Source organism: Pogoniulus pusillus, chromosome 2, assembly GCF_015220805.1.
Source record: "Pogoniulus pusillus isolate bPogPus1 chromosome 2, bPogPus1.pri, whole genome shotgun sequence".
NCBI lineage: Eukaryota > Metazoa > Chordata > Aves > Piciformes > Lybiidae > Pogoniulus > Pogoniulus pusillus.
The window spans coordinates 30281133-30306456 of record NC_087265.1 but is presented as its reverse complement, the minus strand read 5'-3'; the positions used below and the strand labels follow the sequence as shown (position 1 = coordinate 30306456).

Here is a 25324-nt window from a genome sequence, read left to right as displayed (position 1 = left end):
GTGCTCATCCCTCCAGGCCTGAAGTAGAGAGAAAAGCCATTTGGAGAAACAGCTTTTAGTGGTATACATCAAGCCATCGAAAGGGTACAGAGTGAAGGGCTGTGATTAAATCAGGTTTTAGGGAGAACAAATGTAGAGTTTAAAACAGTGAGAAGACAGAAACTGCAGCGTCACAGTATGAGCCCATCCCTGATGTATGCTGCAATCTGTAAAGTGTCTCTAAGTAGTCTAGCATGCAAAAGTAAGGAGGAAAAAATTCTTAACATGCAGACCCCTCCCCAGCCTCTGCATTTAATATTTAGCTGAGTGTGGAAAGGGAAAGCAGCTTGCAGGGTAAAATTTATGTGCATTAATAGATATCTAAATTGAAAACTGCCTTCAGGCCTGTTACACACACTTGAGGATGCAAAGTCTTATTCAGAATTCTTGAAGTGATTTTCCACTTTTCTTTGTGTTAAGGTGCACATTTGCAGCATATGGAATTATAGTTATGAATGATGTATAATGGGAATTCAAAATATATTCCAGTTTAAATACAGAAAAATGGTTATCAGAGCATTTAAGACCATGCTCGTATCACATTCCATAGATTAAGATTCACTGATATCTCTAGACAAATTGTATAGAGCCAGCATTTCTGTCAGAAATGAGAAATGTTTGCCTTCAGAGACTGATTCTGGTCCTTTCCTTATATTAAAGTCAGGTTCATATTAAGTCTTTGGATTTGCTATGACTGTGTCTTAAATCTTAGGGAACAACAGTATTTTCCTCACTTCCCCGTTTATTGCAGCATACTACTTTTTTAGTGTCAACCTCCATAATTGGTGGAAAGTAAGAGAAAAGCCCAGCATGGTGCTGAATCAATCTAATAGCAAGTTACAATGATTACTGGTGGATCTGAACTCCTGGAGGGAATGGGCTGTATTTTCACAAAAGGTAGTAATCTTTCTATTTTGCTTTCAGGAGCTTGGGAGGAACAAGTAGGCCAAGTGAACAGCATATTGGTACAGCTCAGCATGGAACACAAGGGTGGTCAGTGTCCGATGCAGAATCTACCAGGACACACAAGGCAAGATGATTTGTTTGAGAGATTTCTCTCCATATCATCCTTTTCACATGTACTGGGCCTTTTAATCCCATCCTTTTAGCCAGATAATTTCCATTTTCATGTTCCAAATACGGTACTACAGAGAAGTAACTTGCTCAGATTAATCTTCCACTATATAGAGCAGAGGAATAACTTTTGAGATGTCTAGCGTTCAGGCCCCAAGTTCACTCCAGCATTAGGCCAGCTGTAAGAATACTTACACTTACTTGAGTGCAGACATACATAAAACACCAAAGCCAAGATAAAACAAACCATCTCAAGGGTTTCCCTTTGCAATGACTATTTGGCTACTGATAGGCCTGTGTTCCCTTCCCCCCACTGGTGCTCATTTTCATGCTTTTTTTCCACTAGCTTTTTTGTTTTGATACCTGTTTTTCTCCATTCATACCGCAGAAGAGGAAAACTAAGCAAATTATAGGGTGAACCAAAAGAAAACAGTAACAGCATGAGGTTTTCAGCAAGGAAGGATGTAATTTCATCCAGTAAGATGCACTTAAAATTTAAAAGCAAGCCAAACAATTTATAGCTGTATAGATACACATCAGCTAAATAAAGCGCAACAGTTCAGATATTCTTGCTGAATTTCAATTACCATAGACCACATATGTTTTAGCAAAGACATTAAACAATGCTCATTAAGCCATCTGATATTCTGAAATATGTCTTTGGATGTGTATTTAAACTTTTAAAGCAGTTTATATTAAATTCAGATTTTGGCTCCCTTAGGAGAGTATATTAATGATTATGCTCATTTAAGAGCGACACTTCCCCCCCCCCCCCCCCCCCCCCCCCCCGATAGATTCCAGTTCTAAACAGAAAATTGTTTAGAGGATTTCAAGCATTATTGCTCTCAATATTAGTTCAGCAGCATACAAATAAATCAAATGAAGCAAAATTTTCCTTTGGAACTCAAACAGCAATGCTCTAAAGTCATCCTAAATTCTACTTAAAAAGTTAGATAGGTTTGTTGGATTATGTATTCAAAATGATGCAAGTCGGTCAGGAGGCTCTGCCTGCTCCTCTGTTTACTTCCATGAGATGTTGCATTAGTATATAATAGAACAGCTTTTGCTTGCACTCACTGGCCATTGCTCAGATTACATGCCCTCTTGTTTGCCAAAGCAAAGAGAGAGTGGACCCCCCACTTCAGCAGTGGCTTAACAGGAACTGCCACCACAGGAGGTAGAGAAGCCAGTAGCTCCCCATGCACCCTATTCTCTGAGCCTGCAATGATCCATCTTGACCTCTCTTGCCTGAATAAAATGAGGCTTTCCCTATTTCTAAGCATAATCATGCATTTTGCTCTAGTCACTTTTACTCACCAGACTTTGACAACCTAAGAAAAGTGTATTGAATTTGATGACCATTTGTCAGACCATCTAGAACTCTTCCTTTCAGCAGAGGTCTGTGAATATAAACAGCCATTTGATGCTAAAGTCTCCCATTCAATCAAACACACATAAGCTCATTATTTTCAGCATAAATGAATATATTCCCTCCACCTGGAATTGGAGAACATCCTACTCATGCTTTAAGAACAGAATATGACAGGGAAGGAGAAAGAGCTGATATATTATTCTTTGCTCAGACCAAATTGGAAACCTACACGCCCTAATGGCATTTTGGTTTCCAAATGAGTTCTTTGAATAATATTCCCTTCCCCTCTTTCCATTAGAATCTCCAGAAATTAATAATTTAGTCTAGTCATACTGCAGGCCACATGAGTGGTAACTTTTGAATAAAACAATAACCATTCATACCCACATTTAAATTGCTGGAAGGCTTTTGAGGTTCAGCGCCAAATCACTAACCCATCTCAAGCATCTGTAGTAACTGGGACTTACAAGAAGCAGCTACAGCTCAGTTAGCATTAGCTCCAGTTTAGGAGTTTGGCTTTAATTTGTTATGTTGACTTGCATGGTACTTTACGTCCAAAGGGAAAGCATGCACAGAGTTTAATTTGCAGTGAGAACACAGCCATGCCTTCTACAGCTAAATACAGCACCCAGTGCTGCCACACCTCTAATTTTTTTATTGCTGGGTTACAGAAAGAGTTTCTAGACTGTGGCCATGCACTCACCCCTTTATGAAGATGCACACTCATGGTGCTCATGTCCTGGACCCCAGTAAGGCATCTGACTCTGTCCCACACATCATTCTGGTCACCAAAATGGAAAAACACGGACTTGACGGCTGGAGCACTGATGGATAAGGAATTAGCTGGATGGTTGCATACAGAGAGTAGCAATCAACAGCATAATGTCCATCTGGAGACCAGTGACAAGAGGTGTCACTCAGGGGTCAGTGCTGGGACCAGTGTTGTTTAATATCTTTGTCAGTGATATGAACACAGGAATCAAGTGTCATCTGCAAACTTGTTGAGGGTGCCTCAAGCTGTGGCACAGTCAAGATGCTAGAGAGCAGGGATGCCATCCAGAGGGCCCTGGTCAGGCTGGAGAGGTGGGCCCAGGCCAACCTCATGACATTCAAGAAGGCCAAGTATAAGATCCTGCACCTCAGTCAGCGCAATTCCAAGCACAAAGCCAGGGTGGGTGTCGAATGGCTGGAGAGCAGCCCTGAGGAAAACGGCCAGAGAGTCTGTGTTGATTAAAAACTCAACATGAGCTGACAGTGTGCATGTACAGCACAGACAGCAACCATGTCCTGGACTGCAGCAAGAGAAGCGTGGCCAGCAAGGCAAGGGAGAGGATTCCCCCCCTTTACTCCGCTCTCATCAGACCCCACCTGCAGTACTGTGTGCAGCTCTGGAGCCCCCATCACAAGAAGGACTTTGAACTGTGGGAGTGAGTCCAGAGGAGAGCCACAAAGATGATCAGAGGGCTGGAGCAACTCTATGAGGACAGGCTATGAGAGTTGAAGCTCTTCAGTCTGGAGAAGAGAAGGCTTCAAGGAGACCTTATAGTAGCCTTCCAGTATCTGAAGGGGCTTACAGGAATTCTAGGGAGGGACTATTTACAAGGTCTTGTAATGACAGAACAAGGAGTAATGGGTTTAAACTGGCAGAGGGGAGATTGAACTAGATGTTACAAGGTAATTCTTTACAATGAGAGAGGCGAGACACTGGCACAGGCTGCCCAGGGAGATTGTGACTGCTCCCTCCCTGGAGTTGTTCAAGGCTAGGTTGGATGAGGCCTTGAGCAACCTGTTCTAGTGGGAGGTGTCCCTGCCCATGGCAGGAGGTTGGAAATGGATGACCTTTCAGGTCACTTCCATCCGAAACCATTCTATGATTCTATGTCAGATGATGTGGTGAGCAGGTACATGGGTTTATACATCAACAATGCTTGGAAATTCTGCATTTCAGAAGAATCAACCAAGTCTGTGACAGGATCCATCATTTATGGGATTATAGGTTTAACAGTCTCTCTATTAAGTGAAATCAGGGTATACTGCAGGTGAAAGTATAAAAAAAAAGAAACTGAAAGAAAAATAACATTTCTGTAGACCACATCACTGTAGAAAATTTGATCCATATATTGCCAGGTAGATTTCCTAAGGGCTGAGGTCAAAAGGTTGAAAATTGTGTGTTGCAACAGGGGTGCACAATGACTACTGTGGAGGCTCTACCTGCTAAGAACCCCTAGGATCATGCATTGTAGGAGCAGTGTCCCATGAGCCAGGGAAATCTGCTCACCTCTGCCTGCAGGCTTTTGTCTGCTGCCTCTTGCATTTCTCAATGTTTATATGAATTAAATTCTCCACTTTAGCATGCTGTCTTGAAATATAGGCAGGACTTAGCGAGTATAATTTCAGACTCCAACTGCAATATTAACACTGAATTACATAGAGAGCATGTTCAGAATTAAAATCTCTGCTTCCCCCTCTTTTAAATAATGAGACAAAGGATTCAGACATCTCAGACAAGTGAATCAAAAGCAGTTTATGTTAGTGGGAAAGAGTCTGTTACACGCCTGTTAAATGCTTCCAGACTCTCAAAAGCATTGCTACATATTTCTGTTATTCTCTTCCTGCTTATTCCCAAAGCCAATTAAAATGCAAACAGGAGATTTTAAGGGCTTCAGTTTGATAACAGGCAGCTAGACAAGCGAGGCATGGGACAGCACTGAAATATGGCTCTTTAATGCAAGGATATTAATAGAAATAATTGGATTTCTGAAGTCTCACAATTGTCTGCATTACCTCTTATCATCCATTAAATCAATTGACATCCTTGTTACTTCCAAAGTGTTATTCTGTTTTCATGAAAGTGCTAAACATATTTGCTTTGCTCTAATGAAAGTTGTGGTTTTCTTCTGAAGAACATAGTAGCCTCATAGCATGCAATATAACCAATGGGTTCATTAAAGCCACTATGGTAAATGCTGGCCTTGGAGAAGTAAAATTCTCAACTTTGTTTTCCACTGAGAGAGCGTTTCATCCAAAACACATAATGTTTTATTAAGCTTTTAGTAATTATAATAAAAGAGTTAAAGAATTTAATCTCAACTTTTCCAAAGAGCCTATGGGAAGTAAATGATGAAACTCATTTGAATTTCAATGGGAGGCTTAGCATCTAACATCCTCAGGAAATCCCTGCCTTATCTTGCTGTTGATTTCTGAATTTAACATCATCCTCATTTTGCATTTTATATGTTCCACTCAAGTTATTTCCTCTGGCTATGACTGCTGTCAGGTGATATGGCTAATGCAATCTTTAGCCACACCCAACAAGGCAGCACCCAGTCCTTCTTACACCTCCTGATTCCTGCCCCTTCTCTTATACCATATTCATGCTAAAGGGTCAAAAGCAAAAGGAACACAACCAACCACACACATGCCTTTTTGCTTATTTGGGTTAGTTTTTCTTGAACTGGCTCATTGACATATCAGGTAAGATCACAAACAGCTCAAGGAAGCAGAGAGAGAATGTGGCAAGGGACAAGCAGGAAGAGGAAATAGGAGGGCAAAAATCACACCTTGTAGGTACAATTAGCTGTTGAACCAGTTTCACTTTCTTGTCAGTTCTAAAGGTTATTTATCCCAGCAGCAAGTGTGCTGCTGACACGAATGGTGGTTCTGCTCTCCAGCCCACACCTACAAATGTGTTTCTACTCCTCTCCATTTCACCAGCACAACCAACCTTGTGACTGAAGCGGGAAACAGAGTTAAAAAGTAACTTCCATTTTCCAGAGTGGATTTTACATGAAGTAGTTGCCTAGGCTGGCTCACAAAGTATCTACGTACCACAACTGTCAGGAAAAGGAAAGGGGAGAGAAGCATCCATTCCTCTGAGTGGCACTGCGAACTTATGCCTGAACATGGATGGAGCTACAGTTGTGATCCAAGAGCTGAAAGCTGACTCTTCAAAAGTGGGAAATGAAAGCCAACCTTCTAACCATTTGCAGCACATACTGTAATATATATAAGGCTCTTTAATAACTTCATATTGAAGTTCCACTGATGAATTAGAATTATGCTCCTATTTGGTATGGTTAAGTATTCGACTCCAGATTCTAAGCACCAGTTTAAAACACAAATTAACATTAAGAATATAATCTAATTTGTTATACTTACTCATTTTCAGTTTTCTTATTTCAATATGAATATTCCCCTACTTACAGCATGATAAATGATCTTCTATTTTTAAGTCTTCCTACAAGCAGGATTTTAGTTTTCTTTTCAGCTCATTCAGGTATTGCCTTGTACAGAAATGTTCAAGTGCCATGTTTTTATTACCACTAATGCAGAGTAAGTAATTTTGCCATCCACAGTTATGACAACTGTGTCACAAAGAGAGAAGTAAGAGCTAAAACGTGTCTATTTCTTTCTTTAATGGTTAAAAAGGGGGGAAATGACCACTTTTGTTGTATTTCCTGGAATAACTGTCAGCAGAAGTTGAAGAGCACTTAACATACACCTTATGGCCTCAAACACTAATAACTTCAACATAAGGCTGGGAAATTGCTTTGAACTTCAAGGTAAAAATATTAAAATTTATGTAGAGGATTAAGGACTTTTCCAACTGAATAAATATTTCTACTAAAATTTTGGGTTTTTTAATTAAATGAAGGGTGAAAATAGTCACATAGCTCAGTTCTAACAGTTCTGCCTTCCATTCTGGATCTCCACTAAAATACATTTCATTCAATATTTTATACTCAAACATAGATAAAATAATGAAATATGAAAGGTTAAGAGATAAAAATAGCACCAAAAATGGTCAGCTCTCAAATCATGAGCAAAGTAATCCATTAGGAAACTCAGAAACTAACTTTACCAATGAAATCCTCTGCTTTATGCCACTCCTGTGAAGTTATTAATGCAGACTGAATGACTTTTCCTTCCTGAAGTGGCATCATGCCGGGAAAAAGCATCTTTAAAATTAAACTAATTTGAGGCCACAAACAGGAAAATGCCTTAATCATAATTTTATAGCAGAATTTTATGTCAGTACCTAGGGGTTTAGATGCTTTAAACTGCTAATATTAATAAATTAACATGCTTGGGTCTCTTTTAATAGTAATCATAACTTTGCATTTCCTCCCCGTAATGCTTGGTTTTAATGTAATTACAGCATGTTCCTCGTTTTAAAGTGCCACATAGACTTCCCCTCTCACTGCTCGCTCCCCCATCAAGCTCCTCTCAAGATAATTTTGTATTAGGAGCAACAGAAAATGGACCTGCAAAATTTACTCAGAGATTTATGGCATACCAAACACTTGTACATGTATATGCATAGTCACATCTGCATATTCAAAATGTCTGCATTTGCCAGCACACGTTTTATTTTTGCATGCTGTGGCTGTACATGCAAATTCCCTTCCTCCAGCATCAGTTATCTACTTTCCAACAATCAATATGTTCCCTTTCTTAGAACAATCTGTTTCAGAGCCTGAACTTTTTTGCTTTCCCAGAAGTCAATAAATACTGCTATGTTCCCCTACACCAATGTCTGCCTAGTTCTTTTCACAGACTCTGCAGATTATGTGCTTGTCCTTGGGGTTTTTTTTCCCTAAAACTTCATCTTCCTTCCTCTTCTTCTGCATAGATTCTGCTTGTTCACACTATTCAGGAGAAAGGTCTATCGCTTCTTCTGCTCTGTTTCCTTTTCTTGCCTTTCTGATGCAGAGGCACCTTCTCTTTGCTAAAGAAACAGCATCCCCAAAAGGGACCATTCAATAGAATCCATTTAAGGTACTGTGACCAGAAGCACCTGTCAAGGGCAGGAACAAAAAAAAAGCATTGCAGAGGAAAGCGGAAACAACCACTGCATGGATATATTTCCTTAATACTACAACAAAACACCCTAATTTTTTATGGGAAGCATCAGTCTTGGTAGTTAAATGTTGCTGTCTCCATAGCCACAGGGACAAGACTGCTAAATGCTCTGTTGAGCAGTAACGTTGAGATCTTACATTGAGGTTATTCTGCACTGGGGCTGTGGCATTAACCAGTTCATCACCAGATGCACAGAATCCCCCGAATCACTTAGGGGATAGCAGGTCCCATTCCACCTCATTTGAACGTTTCTGCCTGGCAATATGTGCTAGTTTGAAGCAAGCTAGAATGTTTTGGTAGAAGAACTAGATAACGGGCAGTGAAATGAAAAACAATTGATGTCAACTTCTCTCACAGTCTCGCTGAGAGCTCTGGGAAGAAGAAAGTCTTTTTCTCCATTTTGTTTCTCACTCTTGCTTTTGCCTTAGACCTGGTCACATCTCATTAACCCTGCTCCCACTAACCCTGCTCCCTAACCTCTTGGCTGCACCTCTTTTCTTCCTGAGAACTGGGGTAAGGTTGAGAGGGCCGGGGGGAGGTGTTGGGGTGGTTTGAGAGCCCCTCCTGGGGACTCAGGTTTCTGGGAGGGGAGTTGTGCTTTTGTATTGTTTATCCTTTGTATATTTCTGTATATAATTGTATATAACTGTATATATTGTAAATAGCTGCTTGTAAATTCTGCTAGCTGTAAATAAATTGCTTCATCTATATTCCCAGGGTCCGTCTGAGTTAGCTGGGGCAAATTCAAAAGTGTGGGAGGGGCGGGGTAACCCCCAAACCATCACACAATATTTCAAGTAGTGGCAGTTTTACACAAACACATGACCCTCCTGCTAACCTCTCCTCAGCAAAAGTACATCATACTTTATCTGAAGAGTCACTGTACTGCCCTAATCATCAGGGAAAGCAGGCGCAGAAAAAAAACATTTCTACATGAAGTAACAGTGCTCAGCTGTGACACCACAGGGCTGGCTCAGTGTCCTCAGCTTTGCACGTCTAAGAGTATACTTCACACCTGAATGAAGAAAAGCTTGGTTTCCTGAAAGCATAAAGTTCATGCTGGTTATAAGAACTGAGGTAGCTAAACTAAAAAGTAAAGTAACTATTGACATGAAGCCACTTTAAAATATGAAAATAACTTTGAATTTGACTCAATAAGTTAAATTTACCTTCAAAATTTTCCCCCATGAATAAGGCTTATTTGCCCAATTTAGTTTTTTACACCTCTCTTTAATATGCAAACACTGTCTATGCTGAATTTGCTATATATATAAAGAAAGAAAATCAGAAACCCTCCATCCAAATTTATGCTATTTTGTTCCTGAAAACTCAGTTGAGTTGAGTCAGGCTAATTACCTGCAAGTCACTTCTGAAAGTTGCAAAGCCTTGCACTAACAGTTACATCATTCATTCTGCTAGCTGTGTATCCCAGAGCTATTTCAAAGTATCACTGTAATTCGTTTTGGCTGCTAGATCAACATGTAAAGATAAAGGCCAGTAGAAAACTTCCTTAGTCTGCCTCCAGTTTTCATCAACTCTCAAGACGGTGTCATTTTGGAGACGTATCTTGATGCAACATTGTCGTAGTCATGGGAAGCTTTGCTCCCTTTAATATATTCCCTGCACATTGTCATCATTCATGGTGGTAGCAGCAGTACATTGGCTCATTATGTCGTACTAATCTTGCTACCCAATATTCTATTCACTAATCAATCTGCTGATTACAGCCAGTGTCAATATTAGCGATAAACAAGGTCCTGAGATTTTTCAAAGGATGTTACAATCTGAATTAATCATCACCTGTCAGAAGAAACCCAAAATCCTCCTAGAAACTGAACTGAGAAACTTGACAGACTACAACAACACATATCGAGCACTGGACGGCCTTTTCCACACTTGCAGTGTAGGAGAGCAGAGCATCCTCATCTCTCAGCTAAGTGATCAGGCTGTGGATAAACTAATTTTCACACAGAAATGTATTAATTACACCTTAAAACTCTACCACCTTATTCTGCTGTTGATGGCAGATCTCAAACCGATTCCAAACTCATCTTTAAAACCTTCAAGCATGAAGATTTGAAGCTTCTGTCAAAGTATTTCCAGGTTCCACTTCCCATTCTATCAACAACACACCTTACAGAGGCAGAAAACACCACATAGTCCAGGATTTACACAAATAACCAGGGAAAATTCAGATTAAAAACAATCATTCCTGTTTTCTTCAAGCTGTCTTTGTAGTATGTTCTACAGTTGGCAACTTAATAACATTACTAGCATCGACAAATTCTCACAATGTAAGTGCTTTTCAAAGAAAAGTAGAATACTTGGAAATGTGGCCTTTGAAAAAGACATTAAAAAAAGAGACATTATTTACATGGCTGGCATTTAAGGAAATAACAAAAGCCACTCTTGCTTTTACGGACAGCAGTAACATTTGCAGTCCAAAATATCATGAATGTCCTGTAAGTGATGATGATGATAGTCTCACTGACATGATGAATAAGAGGCATTTAGTTTTTAATGGCTTTTGTATTTTATTTTTTACTTACAAGAGCAGCTCACTATGTAAAATTTATTTCCATCTTCAGTACTTGAAAGCAACTTCACACATTATTATTCTACATTAGCTCCATTTGTTGATTTGATGAGTAAAGACCTATTGGCTAGATGCAAATGCTGCTTTCTAATCCTGATCTATGCTGCACAAAAGCCATGGGTATGTCACTCCCCAGGAAGGAGAATGAGTCAGGAGAATCCTTCTGTAAGGTATGGCACAAAAATAAACTAGGTGCATTAATTACCTGCAAGTGCTTTTTGTTTGCTTGTAAGAGCATTTAGCTGCATAAACCCCCCCAAAAAGAAAGCTGAGATGTAAAGACCAGCACTGTTAGAGATATAGGCTTTCCCAGTGAAAAGATGCTGGCTCTGTATGTTGCAGAGCTCTTTAACCTTGATCAATCACACATGACTGGTCTAGAAAAGTCAACAGGTACGAAACAGTACCTGTGAAGGCAGGTCTACAAACTCATCCTACTCAAAAGCTCCAAAGCTGCCACATAACTGGAAAGTTAATGAACCTGCTTGAAGAAGAAGGATTCTCAGACACTTCCTCCATGTTAATTCAATGCTTCTCAAAATGGTTCACAGATTCACTCCTGGCATTTTTACAGTTTCACAAGAAAGCAGAAAGAAGCACCTAAACAGAGAACCTCAGCCTAAGTAAAGAGGCCAAGTCAGCACCCACAGGTGATGTTAAAGTGACCAGCAACTCTCTAAGCTGCCTAGCTGGGAGAGGGAGGGGGCACTAGGACCCCCAGACTTCGTCACCTTCCCATTCACCCAGTATGTACCATAGTGACTCACCAGTGATGATAGAAGGAAGATCTCTGATCTCTCTGCCCAGTTAAGCAAAATGAGGGTTTCTGCCTTTCGTGGGGGAGATTTATAAAGGCGAGTGGGCAGGGAGGGCAAAGTGGTCACACCTGGGGTGGGAGGAGACTCCAACAGAACCCAGGTGCTCTGAGTTTGGAGGCAAATAGGGGGAAAATGTGGGGTGGGAAAGTGGAGGTGGTGCTGAAAGGATGGAGATGAAATAGAGGAAAATGCAGGGGGGGAGGAAAGAAGGGAGTTAAAAAAAAAAAAAAAAAAGGTGGTCCTGCTCTGAAACGGAACTTGGATTGGATGAGCTTTCAAGATCCTTTCCAGCCCCTAACATTCTGTGATTCTGTGAGATTCTGTGACATTTTACTGCGTCAAGGCCAGGAAATCTAATACATTATTTCTCAGTCCCATCATATGTGCATAAGATGATATCCTCTAATTCAGACACACATAAAATAACTTTTTTTTTTCTTCAAGTAAGCATCAGGTGAAAATACTGAGACATGTGGGGGGTTTGCTAATTGATGATATATCGCCTTAAATTAACTTTCTACTATTAATGTTACTAAATGGAATTTCATATTTCTTATTTGAAAAATGAGGGTCAAAGGAAGCACTGATGAGATACAATTACAATTACCACTTAGAACCATTAATATGTAAATACATGAGTAAGTTAAGATTGCTAATTTAAGTTGCATAATTGCTAGATATTTTTGAAGTTAGAGCCTAATAGGTTCTGCCATTATTCATGTCTATTTTATGCATACAATGTCAATTATTTTTATTCTTAACATACCATGAATAATAGCATCACATTTATTTCATTAACTGATATGGGCATTAATGTCACATTATGCCATTCAATCACTTTATTTCTTTCTAAAAACACAATAGGTTAAAAATTGTACCCTACACCTTCGTGCTTCAGCTCATGAGTCAGCCACAGGTTTGAGAGGCAGTTTGCATTACAGGTAGACTTCTCCATCCTCACAGAGCGTTGGTTTATTTTGCAACGTCTGATATTACAAATGCTAAAGCACAGATATTTTTAAAAAGGTCAAGACAGAAAATGGATTTGATCCAAGGATCCCCACCTTGGCAATTCGAAAGTCAAGAGAACTCTATCAAATGTCAGGAGAAACTGGAAAAGACTTCGACAAATTGTTTCTGCAACACTTCTCATGTATGCAGTGAGTACGCAAGAGAAATATTTTAACCAGTTCTAATTCAGTGATACTTTACAAATTCAACCATGTAAAATACAGACAATGAGAATTTGCTAAGTTCTGACTTTTTCATTAATTTCTCCCTATTAGATAAAACCTTCTAATCAAGACAGTGCATCAGAAAGTGTGATTCACAGATTGCATTGGATTGGAAGGGACCATCAAAAGTCATCTTGTTCAAATGCCCTGCAGTGATCAGGGACACCTCCAACTGCATGAGGCTACCCAGGGCCTGATCTCAACTGCCTGCAGTCTGATCTCAAATGTTCTCAGACACATCCCTAGGGAACCTGTTCCAGTATTTCACCACTCTCAGTGTAAAGAACTTCTTCCTTATGTTCAACCTAATCTACCCTGTTCCAGTTTAAAACCATTGCCCCTTATCCTATTGTTATTGTCTAAACAGTCCTTCCCTGGCCGGTAGCTCCCCTTCAGATATTGAAATGCAGCTGTAAGGTGTCCCTGGAACATTCTGTACTCCAGGCTGAACAGCCTCAATTAATTCCTAAAAATCAGAAATAAAACTCTGAAACCCACTTATAATCCTACTACATTCTTACTTTGAATTTTAATTTAAAATAGACTATTTGTTTCTTAGAAGAATTCCACATGGATTGTCATGCATTCCCCTCATAGAACTGTGGAAAAATGATGATGGTTATAGGAGGCTTTTTAAATGTGATTTTTAAAATGTTTTGAAAATATGTGATTTTCCCTGTGAAAAATACATATAGTGCAAATATCGAGGTGCCTCACAGTAAAAGAAAGGCTTTCAGCTTCCAAATGTGCAAGGCACTTTTAGTTCTAAGCATATTTTGTAGGATATAGGCAAATTGAAATAATGAAGATCTTCCTTCACTTTGCCTTGCATGATGTAAATTCGTGCCCAATGGTTTTAGGGGGGGCACCTAGCCAAGTATTGTCATCAGGTGAAACAAACAACTTTCTTTGGTATGTATAAAAGGCAATTATAGGAACTACCTCCAGGCACATCCTAAGTACAAATACGTCTCGTCAACTTGTGGCAACAACCTAAAAAGAACCTTATTTTAGTTTTGTATCCTCTCTTCTGCTGAAAAAGGAAGAGTGTTTGGCCCATGAAGAAGCAGCCACCTTTCCTATTTGCCTTTTATTCTGTAGTAAGTATGATGTGGCCTTTCTGTATACAATTCACTCATGTCACTGCAGAAGATGTGGGGAATAAATCAAGACCACTATCTGAGCCATCTGTAATAAAGTTTTAACTACTGATCCAAGAGATATTTTTCCCATAAATTGATTCACCGTATATTTGGGATTACTCCAAGCCTTTAAGACTGTATCTTTTAACTGTTTGGGAAGAGTAGATGATAACTGCCTTTAGATGATAAGGCCAAGTAGTTAAAAAACGTTTTAGATGGTATCTTCAAAGGTCTTGACAGAGAATATCATAATTCTTTAATTTTCTTTAGCTGTGGTCTAGTCTTAAATATAAACTTTTCATTCAATTCTTGCTTCGGACTACTGGAAAGGTTGGGAAAATATTTTGTTACAACTAGGCAGTTGAAGAACACTACATCCTGATTCCTAAAACTATGCACAGAGATCTACTCAAAACATATTTAGAAAAGACATCGTTACAATAAACAAAGCAACGCAGAGGTGATTTTTTAAAATTAAAAACACCCTACAAATGGAAAGTTCACACACTAAAAGGACAGCTCAGACCAGACAGCACCTACTAATGCTCTAACTCCGGACAGTCAGTAACTTATGGAAAGGCCAGGGGGGTCTGTGCTGCTCACAGATACAAACGCGGGCAAGCCAGCGGCAAGCCGCCATTCCGGAGAGCCAGCAGCACGGGGACCAGCTCCGGCACCAAGGCCAGCCCCGGTAACTAACGGCTTTGCTTTCCAGGCGAAGGGCACTTGCCAAAGCGCAGGCACCCAGAGCGAGGGGCGCAGGGGCACTGGAGCGGCGCAGGCAACCAGAGCGAGGGGCGCAGGGGCGCTGGAGCGGCGCAGGCACCCAGAGCGAGGGGCGCAGGGGCGCTGGAGCGGCGCAGGCACCCAGAGAGAGGGGCGCAGGGGCGCTGGAGCGGCGCAGGCACATATAGAGAGGGGCGCAGGGGCACTGGAGCGGCGCAGGCACCCAGAGCGAGGGGCGCAGGGGCACTGGAACGGCGCAGGCAACCAGAGCGAGGGGCGCAGGGGCGCTGGAGCGGCGCAGGCACCCAGAGAGAGGGGCGCAGGGGCGGCGCAGGCACCCAGAGAGAGGGGCGCAGGGGCACTGAAGCGGCGCAGGCACCCAGAGCGAGGGGCGCAGGGGCGGCGCAGGCACCCAGAGAGAGGGGCGCAGGGACGGCGCAGGCACCCAGAGAGAGGGGCGCAGGGGCACTGGAGCGGCGCAGGCACCCAGAGCGAGGGGCGCAGGGGCGCTGGAGCGGCGCAGGCACCCAGAGGGAGGGGCGCAGGGGCGCTGGAGCGGCGCAGGCACCCAGAGCGAGGGGCGCAGGGGCGCTGGAGCGGCGCAGGCACCCAGAGGGAGGGGCGCAGGGGCGCTGGAGCGGCGCAGGCACCCAGAGCGAGGGGCGCAGGAGCGGCGCAGGCACCCAGAGCGAGGGGCGCAGGGGCGCTGGAGCGGCGCAGGCACCCAGAGCGAGGGGCGCAGGGGCGCTGGAGCGGCGCAGGCACCCAGAGCGAGGGGCGCAGGGGCGCTGGAGCGGCGCAGGCACCCAGAGCGAGGGGCGCAGGGGCGCTGGAGAGGCGCAGGCACCCAGAGCGAGGGGCGCAGGGGCGCTGGAGCGGCGCAGGCACCCAGAGCGAGGGGCGCAGGGGCGCTGGAGCGGCGCAGGCACCCAGAGCGAGGGGCGCAGGGGCGCTGGAGCGGCGCAGGCACCCAGAGCGAGGGGCGCAGGGGCGCTGGAGCGGCGCAGGCACATATAGAGAGGGGCGCAGGGGCACTGGAGCGGCGCAGGCACCCAGAGCGAGGGGCGCAGGGGCACTGGAGCAGGCTCCCTCACGCACCCCCGTGAGGCACTGACGCAGCTGGGGCGTTGCTGCGGTTCCCGCGGGCGAGCCCAGCAGCAAACCGCTGCTCTAGAGGGGCAGCCCCAGAGCTGTCTCACCGCATCCCAGCGAGAGCTATAAACACTGCCGAAGGGCAACGGTGATTGACTATACCCTGAGGGGTGCTGCAGCTGTTTGAAGTTTATTGGGCTGGGCCCTGGGCCTCTGCCAGTGCACTACAGAAGTTCACGCCTCTAGGGCGGCCTTTAGGAGGAGGAGAGGAACAGCTGTGTGTAGGAGTGAGGGAGAGGGGTGAGTGGAAAGTAGCAGTGGTCGGTTCCTTCCTGGGCAGAGAGAAGATCATGGTCACAGTGCGGCCAAGAGGCACAGGGTGAAAGAATTCAGACCGTGCTCCCACACAAACATGCAGCTGTGCAGGTTTCTGGCTGCAGCAAGTGCCTGAGTCTGGCGCTTGAACTAGGAGTCAGAGACAGCGTTGTGCACACTGTGATCAAATAAACGACCTGCTCAGGCAGGTGGTTGAACTGAAAGAGGAGCTGGAGAGACTGAGAACAATCAGGGAGCGTGAAAGTGAGATAGATTAGTGGAACCACACTCTGGGGCCAAGGCAGCAGGAAAAGGCTCTACAAGCAGAGGAGAAGCCCTTCTCGTCCTGTCACCAGACAAAAGGAGGGGACATAAGGGACAAGGGTGAATGGAAAAAGGTCCCTCCTCGAAGAGGTAAGCAAGCACCTCCTCAGACACCTCACCTACCCAGCTGACATTGTACAATAGGTACAGGACTTCAGGAGTGGACAGCTTAGAGGTGTCACCAAAGTCTAGGGCAAGAGCCCCCTACATTACAACCACTGGTATTAAAAAGAAAAGAAGGGTAATAGTACATGGTGATTCCCTTCTGAAGGGGACAGAGGACCCTGTGTATCATCCAGACCCATCACACAGAGAGGTCTGTTGCCTCCTTGGGTCCCAGGTATGGGATATTGCAAGGAGGCTGCCCAAGGTAATTCATCCCTCTGATTACTACCCACTGCTGGTTGTTCAGGATGACTTTCATTCCCACAGGATGCCTTCCATGGAGCAGGAAAGAGAGAGGGACATCTGGCCCAGGGGAAGAACAAGAGGTGATGCATGTAAAAGACTGGACTGTACTCATCTAGATTATGCTAAGGTGTAAGCCTGTGCTCTATGCTCAAGACTATATAAACAGAGGCATAGCCAGCAATAAATGTCTCCAGCTGGATTCACATTGAATTGTGTGGAGTCTGTACTAGTCTGCACACGAGTGGTGACCCGTGACGCTATCCTGAAGGAAAATTTGCACCAAGAGGATGACCACTGCAGGTGAAGGAGCCCTGGCTAGCAGATGGTGTGGTGGGACTTTGACCAGGACACAGTGTGTGGCACTGCGTGATAAGATAGAAGCTGAATCATTGCAGCAAGCACCCAAGAGAGGTGAGCAGCCAGGGGCGAGATCATAGAATCATAGAATCAACCAGGTTGGAAGAGACCTCCAAGATCATCCAGTCCAACCTATCACCCTGCCCTATCCAATCAACTAGACCATGGCACTAAGTGCCTCATCCAGTCTTTTCTTGAAGACCCCCAGGGACGGTGCCTCCACCACCTCCCTGGCAGCCCATTCCAATGGGAAATCACTCTTTCTGTGAAGAACTTCTTCCTAATATCCAGCCTATACCTACCCTGGCACAACTTGAGACTGTGTCCCCTTGTTCTATTGCTGGTTACCTGGGAGAAGAGGCCACCCCCCACCTGGCTACAATGCCCCTTCAGGTAGTTGTAGACAGTAATAAGATCACCCCTGAGCCTCCTCTTCTCCAGGCTAAACAGCCCCAGCTCCCTCAACCTCTCCTCATAGGATTTGTGCTGCAGGCCCCTCACCAGCTTCGTTGCCCTTCTCTGGACATGTTCCAGCACCTCAACATCCTTCTTGAATTGAGGGGCCCAGAACTGGACACAGTACTCAAGGTGTGGTCTGACCAGTGCTGAGTACAGGGGCAGAATAACTTCCCTTGTCCTACTGGTCACACTGTTCCTGATGCAGGCCAGGATGCCATTGGCTCTCTTGGCCACCTGGGCACACTGCTGGCTCATCTTCAGCTTACTGTCTATCAGTACCCCCAGGTCCCTTTCCTCCTGACTGCTCTCCAGCCACTCAGTCCCCAGCCTATAGCGCTGCTTGGGGTTGTTGTGGCCAAAGTGCAGAACCCTGCACGTGGCCTTGTTAAATCTCATCCCATTGGCCTCTGCCCACCCATCCAGCCTGTCCAGGTCCCTCTGCAGGGCTCTCCTACCTTCCAACAGATCAACACCTGCTCCTAGCTTGGTGTCATCTGCAAACTTACTGATGCTGGACTCAATCCCCTCATCCAGGTCATCAATAAAGATATTGATCAGGACTGGGCCCAGCACTGATCCTTGGGGCACACCACTAGTGCCTGGCTGCCAACTGGATGTGGCACCATTCACCACCACTCTCTGAGCTCTGCCATCCAGCCAGTTCTTGATCCAGCACAGAGTGAATCTGTCCAAACCATGAGCTGCCAGCTTGGCTAGGAGCTTCTTGTGGCAGACAGTGTCAAAGGCTTTGCTGAAGTCCAAGTAGACTACATCCACAGCCTTCCCCACACTCACCAGGCGGGTAACCTGATCATAGATGGGGCAGAGTGTAACTAAAGGGCAATGCATGATATTTGAGGCTCCTCTTGCATAGCCTCTCCAAGAGAGGGGCAAAGTATGAGGATAATACCCTCTGAAGATTATTATTATTACGGTGCTGAGACCATGGGCTTGCTGCTGACTCAGTGAGTGCTTTTGACACCTGGGAACAAATAGGCAAAGCCTTGTGGGACTCAATAAGCCATGGACAAAAAGGACATGAAGGGTCTTGCCTGGTAATTGATTCTTAGTACGATACTAGAAAAAAGATGTAAAGTGCAGAACATGAACGCTAAGAACTTGGCTAATTTGGTGTGAACACAATGGTATCACGATAGATGCGCAATCTGCCTTTAAGGAGAGGACTTGGAAAGAAATGGGAAGCACATTTTTTGAAGCAGCCGTGGGAGGTGATCTGATAGAGACCTCCTGTTCAACAATCTGAAGACTTGTGTTAGATTCTTTAAAACAATCAAGGAGTGATCGAGCTACAAAAGAAGCTGCTGGTGAGGTGCTAGATGTTACAGAAGTGCTAAACAGTCAATTACATTCCTCTGAGGCGTCTACAGCGACAATTCGCTCTCACTTGCCTAGTGAAATTTGCTTGCAAGGGGGAGTGGAGGATTTGGGCAAATGGAAGGAGCGGATCTGCCGGATCATTCGGCGTCGCCTGGAACCGTAGTGGGTCGGGCTAGAGAAGCTGATCCCACAGCGAGCGCTGCTCCACGTCGGCAACAAGAGAGACTTCTATCGCACTGCCATCCGGCTGCGGCCCCCTCCCCCCATCTCACAATTTGCTGTTAAAGATTTAAAAGTTTTGAAAAATCGTATGACTGTAACTGTCTGTTTTCCAAGCCCTGCTCAGTTTCTGAAGAAACTGATTCTCTGTTTAGTTTCTTCATAGGTTCCAGCCCAGCACGGCTTGCCTTCCCCGCCCCAGCCTGGCTGCTGTTCTCCCTGGCACAGCCTGGTATGGTTGGGCTTTCCCCTGCCTTTTCTTGCAGTGTACTTTCTCCAGGAGCTGCCTTCACTTATAAAGTGCCAGTGTTGAATTTGTATTCTTGTAATAAAGAATGTTTTAGTATTTCGTGAGTGAAAATCCTGATAATGCCTTCAGCTTTTGATTGTAATAGATCTTAGAGTTTAAAAGTTAATGGATAAGATGGTTTTGATATGTACAAGATTCTCAAGGGAAAGTATGGGGAACACAAAGGGGAATATATAATATTAGTAATACCAATGGTATTGGGTGATATTAATGGGGGTGTGGAAACAATGGGAGCAATAGTAAGTAATGGGTAATTATAATAAGGCTTAAGTAATTAGAATAACCTATACTAAGTAGCTGGTAATTGTAATAGAATAAGTGGTTAATTCTAATGGAATCTTGTAATGTGAGTAAGTTTGGAGTAATTTTAGTAGGAGAAATTGTTTGTAAGTTTATAGGTTAGCAATTCTCTTTTAGGTTGGCTGACTTAAAGGTTTTTTTTTTTCTTTTCTTTATACCACAGCATTTCCAAAGAGCTCTATATAATGTAACATCCTTTGTTTTGGGTTTGTTTTGCTTTTTGTTTGTTTGTGTTTTGTTTTGTTTTCAGTATTGATTCAATGGTTTAACTTTAATATAATCTTTTAGTTTATAGATTTCTACCATTAGCTGAGCTAAGGTCAAGAGTTTCGAACAGGGATATTGTAGGATGCTTTTTTTTTTTTCTTTATATCAATAGTAGCAGTTTAGGATAGGGATCATGCCAAGATTTAAAAGAATGGAACAGTTTTTGTTACAATACACTGGCAAAGTTAATATGGCAAAGATTAGCAGATTCAGTTTTCACACACACACTGAGATTTCACTTGCAGCATGCTAGATTAGGTACTAGCTTTCTATAGCAAATACATAAAAAAGGTCACACTTCAAAAAGATAGCTTACTACAGGTCACTGCAGCTATTAAAAGGTACCATCACACTTATGCAGCTGTATGCTTAGAAATTAAAACAGGTAACAGACCTGCCTACACAGCACAAAATATACAATCATTTTACAAGAGAAGCATTCTCTGTAGTGTTGCAGCATAGGTAATGCTTAACACCTGCTTATGCTAATTTAACACCCTTGACTTTTAAAAATAAAAAAGGAGGACGTCTCCAGATGCATCAGGCAGAGAGATTGACCCTAGAAAAGGCCAATAGATCTGTTAGTGTAGGAAAGGAATGTGTTTGTATGTGTGTTGCCTACAGGGCTTCGGCAGATGCCAGCTCGTTGTGTCCAGCCTGCTTTTGGCAATGAGCTGAAGTCTTGCTCAGATGGCCATGCAGACACTGTGGCAAGGAATTGAGATGGATCATGAGATATGGGTGTCGTTAACTTTATTGACATCAAACATATCTATGATTGTAACCCATAAGCATAAACAAACAACTGGAAGTGTGCGTGCATAGGATGATAGCTGCAGAGCAGCCTCCCTATAATCCAGGAGGAAGTAGTTAGGGACTTCTTGAGCCTCTTGGATCTTCAAAAGTCTATGGGACTAGATGGGATCCATCCTAGGGTGCTGACAGGGCTGGCAGATGAGCTGGCCAAGCTGCTCTCCATCATTTATCAACAGTCGTGGCTCACTGGAGAGGTTCTGAACACTGGAAGCTGCCAGTGTGGCATCTATCCACAAGAAGGGTCAGAAGGAGGACCCAGGAATTTACAGACCAGTCAGCCTGACCTCAGTGCCATGCAAGGTAATGGAGCAGATCATCCTGAGTGCAATCACAGAGCACCTACAGGATGGCCAAGGGATCAGACCAAGCCAGCATGGATTTAGGAGGGGCAGGTTCTGCTTGACCAACCTGATCTCTTTTTATGACCAGGTGACCTGCCTGGTGGACATGGGGAAGACTGTGGATGTAGTCTACCTGGATTTCAGCAAGGCCTTTGACACTGTCTGCCACAGCAAACTCCTGGCCAAGCTGTCAGCCCTTGGCTTGGACAGGGGCACTCTGTGCTGGGTTAGGAACTGGCTGGATGGCTGGGCCCAGAAAGTGGTAGTCAATGATGCTACATTGAGTTGGCAGCCAGTCACTAGTGGTGTGCCCCAGGGATCAGTGCTGGGCTCAGTCCTGTTTGCCATCTTCACTGGTGATCTGGATGAGGAGATTGAGTCTATCATCAGGAAGTTTGTAGATGACACCAAGATGGGAGCAGGTGTTGATCTGTTAGAGGGCAGGAGGGCTCTGCAGAGAGACCTGGAGAGGCTGGATAGATGGGCACAGTCCAGTGCCATGAGTTTTAACAAGGCCAAGTGCTGGGTTCTGCACTTTGGCCACAACAACCCCAAGCAGTGCTACAGGCTGGGGACAGAGTGGCTGGAGAGCAGCCAGGCAGAAAGGGACCTGGGGGTGTTGGTCAATAGGTGACTGAACATGAGCCAGCAGTGTGCCCAGGTGGCCAAGAAGGCCAATGGCATCCTGACCTGTATCAGGAATAGTGTGGCCAGCAGGACTCAGTGATGATCAGGCCACATCTTGAGCACTGTGTCCAGTTCAGGATCCCCCAATTTAAGAAAGATGTTGAGGTGCTGGAACGTGTCCAGCCAAGGGCACTAAGGCTGGAAGGGGGCTGGAGCACAGCCCTATGAGCGTGGCTGAGGGAGCTGAGGTTGTTCAGCCCAGAGAAGAGGAGGCTCAGGGCAGACCTTATTACTCTCTACAACTACCTGAAAGGAGGCTGTAGCCAGGCAGTGGTTGGTCTCTTCTCCCAGGCACCCAGTGACAGAATAAGAGGACACAGCCTCAAGCTGCACCAGGGCAGGTTTAGGTTGGACATCAGGAAGAAATTCTTCACAGAAAGAGTGAATGGGCTTTGGAATGGAGTGCCTGGGGAGGTGGTGGAGTCACCATCCCTGAAGGTGTTTAAAAAGAGGCTGGATGAGGCACTTAGTGTCATGGTTTAGTTAATTAGAAGGATTAGGTGATAGGTTGGACTCCATGACCCTAGAGGTCTTTTCCAACCTGGTTGATTCTGTGATTCTATTCTAAAATAATTTCTTCCCAAGATTCAGATATCATCTGCACACTCTCATGTACGGCAGCCCACTTCATGTGGGTACACCAGTGCAGTAGGGGAGATCAAGATCAGCCTCCTCAAGCACTATCAAAAACCCTTCAGCATGATGAAATCAAGCACTGATCTGCACAGGTTAAGGTTTACTGTCATCAGAGAAGAGCTTCTAGATACATCCCTTAGGAACAGAGAATTTTTAATAGGAAAAAAAAATGTATTAATGCCCTGAGTCCAAAGAAGGTTTTTAATTTGAGAATCAAATGGTCCACAGTCTGCTTTGTCTTCCAGACAAGTATCAAACCCCACAAAAATCTGAGATAATAGGTTCTTTGCACACCACATCCTACCCCAGCTCTTACAAAGCAAAGGTATCATGAACATATCCTGCAACCTGCTTTTAGCCCTATTGGTCTAAGACATCTAAGACCATAAGCAGGTTACCATGGAATAATTTACCTACCTAAACCACAGCCAGCCATTGTTTACAACAGGAAGAACAAATATTAGGTAAAAAAAATGATTCCTCACAAGTGATGCAGAAACCCTAGTATTCAGCAACAAAAGATGGAAGTTCATGGAAACATCTCTGATAGGGAACAGCTGGGAGGTATAAATGTGTGGATGCTAGGAAACAATGATGGAGCCTCCTTTCTGTGTATGAGATACATGTCGTGCACTTAAGCCCACAGCCTCTCAGCAAGTAAAATGCATGGGACAGAAGCTAATATTAAGAAAACACTAATAACTGGATAGCAGTAATGGATTCCTCAGAGCTAAAGCTTTCTGTTAATACGACCTTCATGTATATGCTTCATTCATTTCACATCAAAGTGAAAAATAATTTTGCTAGGAAGTGCTTTTGGTTCTAGACAACTTGAGTTGGGCAAAAGCGTTAATTAGACTGCAGCACTATGACTAAAGCTAATCCAGCAGCACTGGTGTGAGCAGGCTGTTGGACCCCTGTGGAGATCTGCTGAAATGGATGGGACATGATTCAAAGCTTGCAAGAAAGAAAAAACCCAAACAACAAACAACCATTATTCTGAATTTGTAATTCAAACCTCAAAATAAAGTCAAGATTTCCTTGAATGGACTAATTGAATTCACACCTTTTCTGACCTGACCTGTTTTGTGTTTGCTGTGTCACTAAAGTTTATATAAAGAATTTACACTTTGGTAATTAAATCAGAAGTTAGAAGTCTCAGAGATTTTTTTTTTTTTGTTTGCTCTTTGAATCCTAAAACAACTTGAGGAAGTTCAATAGCAGGAAGAAGATTAGGCCACCAAATGAAAGAAACACAAGTGGTCTTCAAAAGCTGGCTTCCCCTCATCTTGTCTTTGAGAGTGGATAAATCCACTTTGATAGTGGGATTTAATAAAATGATCAAAAACATCCACATGCTTATATCTGATCTTATTCAGATAATTTTGTTGTTGGAGTGGTTCTGAGGGTAGAGCATAAGCCAGGGAGTGTACATCCTCTGTTTCTCAGCAGTAAAACACTAGCTCTAGATTTGCAGAACTGCTAGGGCTGGGGGATACAGGGAGCCCCAAAGTTTGGAGCTCTTGAATAACTTTTTCTTTTTTCAAAAGAAATTTTATGATGTCATTGACCAGATACCAAGTTAAGAGCAAATGTCCTTTCCATATGACCGGTTTGATGTAAGATAACCTCTATAGTAGGTTTAATAAGAAATGGTCTGAGGGACTCAAGAAGAGAATACAGAAGTGGAAGGGGAAAGATAAATAGAAGACAAGACTATAAGACACTGTGAAGACAAGATTATAAGACACTGTGAGACAAAGGTATATATAAATGGTTTGCAACCATTCATTACAGAGTCAGATGAGAACAAACTCATAATTTTGTATGCTAACTCTAATATTCATCTTCTAAATGCTTTAAGAGACAGAACTGAAAGCATTAATTCTATAGTTATTATAAAGGAAAGAGAGAGAGAGAACAAAGAGGAAGAGCATGCTTTAGTGATAAAATGTCTGAGGGATCTGGTGGGAATTCTTCACATAAGATGTATTCTTCTTTAGGGAACAGACATAGATGTAAACAGATGGGCTTATGTAAGCAGAACTGGCAGCTCCACAGATAGCTGCTTCCCTTTATATATGATTTCCCAGGCTCACTCCGGTATTCAGGACCACTCTGCTTAATTATTCTTAACATTTTGCCCATTTCATATGCTTGCAACATAATGACCAAACATAAAAATAATTTAAACAAATAGTAGTTTAAATCTCAGTGGAAACAATACATTTTATTCAAATAAATCTCTTAAAAAGGGAATTGTCTGTTTTATGAATGTCACCCCATCTGTTCACAGCAACTCCTTTGGAAGTATTTGTTTTGCTCATAAATACCAAAACTGATTTCGTATGTGGTGGTAGATGGGCTGAGATGTGTTTTCTGCTTTTAAAGCACTGAGTGTAAAAAGCTATTGTTACTTTTGGTGGTCCAGTACAAGCAAAGAAAGGAACTACTTGAATCCATTTTCACTGGGCTATGCTGCACTATTCTGTATAGTATTACAGGCTCTACTCTTTTAGTGAGGACATATCAACAAGCATTATGTTTCCATGATGATGGCCAGGCTGTACTGTGGTATAGGTCTCACC

General features: G+C 43.5%; 2 long non-coding RNA genes across 2 annotated transcripts in view; both read right to left on the bottom strand.

The window, feature by feature from the left end:
• LOC135183782 (uncharacterized) overlaps positions 1-25324 on the bottom strand; it is a 246860-nt gene that overhangs the window by 104372 nt on the left and 117164 nt on the right. The window lies entirely within an intron of this gene.
• LOC135183775 (uncharacterized) lies at positions 7103-11757 on the bottom strand. Its single transcript, XR_010305717.1, has 2 exons — positions 11711-11757; positions 7103-8282 (listed from the first exon to the last, which is right to left on the bottom strand). It is a non-coding gene; the product is annotated as an uncharacterized LOC135183775 (long non-coding RNA).